This window comes from Teleopsis dalmanni, chromosome 1 (genome assembly GCF_002237135.1).
Source record: "Teleopsis dalmanni isolate 2A chromosome 1, ASM223713v2, whole genome shotgun sequence".
In the NCBI taxonomy this organism is placed as follows: Eukaryota; Metazoa; Arthropoda; class Insecta; order Diptera; family Diopsidae; genus Teleopsis; species Teleopsis dalmanni.
This window is the reverse complement of record NC_051846.1, coordinates 227,152,229-227,155,567: the sequence shown is the minus strand read 5'-3', so window position 1 is coordinate 227,155,567 and position 3,339 is coordinate 227,152,229.

The window sequence follows — 3,339 nt, the reverse complement described above, 5'->3', positions numbered from 1 at the left end:
CCCTCCTACAGCCACCGTATATAAGCGTGAACACGTTTATATCCTTTCCCAGTAGCAAATATAAGCGTGAACACGTTCATATCCTGCTATGAAAACCTAATATAAAGCGTGAACACGTTTTATTCCTCCTATAGCCACCGTACATAAGCGTGAACACGTTTATATCCTTTCCAGTAGCAAATATAAGCGTGAACACGTTCATATCCTGCTATTAAAACCTAATATAAAGCGTGAACACGTTTTAGATCCTTTCCTACTTACTAAGCCATATATATATATATAGGCGTGAACACGTCTATAGATAATAACATCTATAACCCATAAACTTTTCTTCCACAACAGGTATAATAATTTTTATACATATCAAATATAAATGAATAAACATTGTTAGTTTTAAGACAACTTAATAATAAATAAATATTGAAATTTAACACACAATCTTTTATTTGAGAAGTCTTGTTCTTGTGAATACAAATTTATTGTAACGACCCAGGACCAACCCCTGAGTATTACCCCGGCAAACAGAGCGACGAAAAAGTGTCGTTACGCTATATTCATAACACGAAAAAGAAGGCATCACTTCCAGAAGTGAGCGTCGGTGGCACGGAGATACGGTGCGAGGAAAGCATAAAATATCTAGGGGTCACTTTTGACAAATGGCTTCATTGGTATAAACATATGAAGTGCAAACGGTATAGTTGCTCTAAAATTCTACATCTCCTTAAGCCGTTGTTTAATAATAATCACTTCAACCTCACAAATAGAAAGTTATTATATACTCAAATAATAAGGCCAGCACTACTGTACGGATGTGTAACATACAGCAAAGCCTCAAATACTGCCATAAAGCAATTACAGATAGCACAAAATCTGGCTCTAAGAAGACTTATTAAGATTCCTTGGTATATTAGAACAATAGACATGCATAGAGATCTAAGAATTGACTCAGCGAAAATATATATCAAGGACAGAGCCCTAAAATTATTCACAAAATAAAATACCTTAAGTCCACCTCAGGATGCACAGGAAGATATGCTGATCTACGTATAGTAGATATCTATGATCTAGTATAGTTAAAGTTTAGTGTGGGGCAAAGATAAGCCCCCCAGCCGCAAAAGAGTAAAAGTACGCAATAACACTAACTCAAATAACAACAACAACAACAAATGTTCAATTTTTATTGGGTTTCAATTTGTAACGATTTTTAATACGAATAGCATTGAAATATTTAAATATTTATTTGTGACAGTCTAATTGTGATAATTTTGATAAAAAAATCTTTGTAATTAAAAGAAAATTTGTAGAACATACAATTTTTAATTCCGTTTAATAAACTTCCAAATTTTGGCTCATAAATACTTTAAACTTGCCAAGAAGATATTTCCAAAATGTTTTATTTTCAATCAAGTGATATTAATTTGAAATTATATTAAGTGGAGATTGTCTGGCCAATTGTCGTTATCTGATTTACTGTAAATTGCTACCAAACCAAGTACGTATTTTTTATAACTTAATTCGAACAAATATAAAATCCGTTTTCTTTTTTAATTAAGTTTAATTAGTGAAGTTTAAAAGAGCACATTTTAATTATTTTAATCAATTCAACTTTATATAATTAAATTAAATTAAATTACAATCTAAATATAGATTAATTAAAATTTAATAATCTGCTTATTTGGGCAGATAATTCTTACATATATATATATGTATATGTATTAACAAGATTTGGTGCAAAATTAAGTTCAAATCAAGATTTTGTCATCACTGCGGACATCGAATCTGGCCCTTCATTATAAATTGTTTCCATACCTATATTTTTCTTCTGCAAGTTAATTCTTAATTGTTCATCCAAGTTGTGGTGCAATTTGTTATATATTGTAAAGCCGTTAAAACTTTGACCATTCACTTTTATGTCTTACGTGTAATTCGAGAAGCAATTCATATTCAATACTTCGATTCCATAAGCACGGATAAAGTTACAATTAAAACTGAAGGTTCGAATACAGACCTAAATAAGACACGAAGACTATATTACTTTATTTTTGAACCGTTGAATATAGGGATCAAGAGTTTAAACTTTATTACTATAAAATACTTCACACGGAATAATGCTTATATTCCGAACTTTCTTTTCAATATGTATTATTCTAGCATATGTACATATATTTAAGTATATACAGTATATTTTGTAAAAATGATAAAAATATGAATGAGAGTAAACTGACAAATTTTAAATTATATTTTTTCAGCATTGAACGCAATGGATGAAAAGAAACGAATGAGTTATGCAGACGTAGTTAAGTTTGGCCTCCAGTCACCAGAGGGTTGCTCTAAGGACAATGCTTTGGATTCTAAGGAACCTCACCCGCTCACTTCTGCTGAACGTAAAGCTATCAGTCACTTGCGTCAGGCAGGAAATACCAACACTGGGTTCTGGATTGATGACAAAGGTACTAAAAATCCACATACAAATGAGAAGAGTGGCGGTTTTAAATAAATCTTTATGAAACAAAATGTAGAACCCTATCCTTTATTTACGATACAACCGAGGCATCTTTTTATTAAAACCATGTAAAAAACAGTTTTATTATTTAAAGACCTCTTTTTCAAAATAATAAAATATATTTGGAAGTATAAAAAAGTATTGTTTTTTATCCATATTTAGCAACGCCGCAATTTGTATTTATTTGTGTGCCTGTACGCAGTCAAATAGACTTTTACGACGAAACTTTATCAAACTATTAATTATGTATATGGTCTATATTGTTTACATGGTGGATTATAACAAAGTGTAAATTATTAGCACTAGACCTACCTACTAGAAGTTATTTTAAAAATGATCAATTTTTAGAAATCATACTTTTGAGAATTAAAAAATAAAATTTTTGCACGTTTGTTACAGAATGTCAATATTGCGTTTGGAATCACTCGGTTCAACACAGGTGAATAGTCGGATAGCTCATTAGATGCGGGATCCATAATATCGGTTAAAATAGCTGAAAACAAATACTAATATATTTTTACAAAAAAATGAAAAAAAAATAAGGTTAATGTTACAATTAAAATGGGTAGCTGATAACTTGGGCTAGAAATCAAAATAATAGATAGTACAAATCAAGATAATTTTAAATAAGTATGCAGAGTTAAGATTAAAGTTAAGATTGGAGTTAAGATTAAAATAAGTAATAAGGGTAAGATATTTATTAAGTAAACTAAGAGTTATCATTTACTTTTTAAAATTTAATTTTATTACTTTAAAAATTATACAACTAGCGATAAAAACGCTAACATTTTAAATAAATGTTTAAGTCCATATTAAAGCTTCACCTCTACATGTTG